We start from the raw sequence: 278 nt of genomic DNA, 5'->3' as shown, positions 1-278 counted from the left end.
CTTTTGTATTATTTATCGCGTTCCATAAGCTATTCATCAATCCATTATTTATTCATTCCTACATTAAGGTAATTAAATATGAGCTCACCGGGAAAGGGCAAGTCTGAAAGAGACAGAGACGAGAGTGCCGAGGGAGAGGAGAGGAAATAGAATATCTGGAGTCGTTGATTTGTGCAGAAAGATGCGCGTGGCTCCCCTTAGTTGACACTGGAGAGGGGGGCCCCGCGTTGCAGGGTCCGGACACGCTCACCCCCCACTTCCTGCTCCTTTGGTTGATG

This window comes from Marmota marmota, unplaced genomic scaffold (genome assembly GCF_001458135.2).
Source record: "Marmota marmota marmota unplaced genomic scaffold, marMar, whole genome shotgun sequence".
NCBI lineage: Eukaryota > Metazoa > Chordata > Mammalia > Rodentia > Sciuridae > Marmota > Marmota marmota.
The sequence above is the reverse complement of the archived record's forward strand: the minus strand, read 5'-3'. Positions refer to the sequence as shown.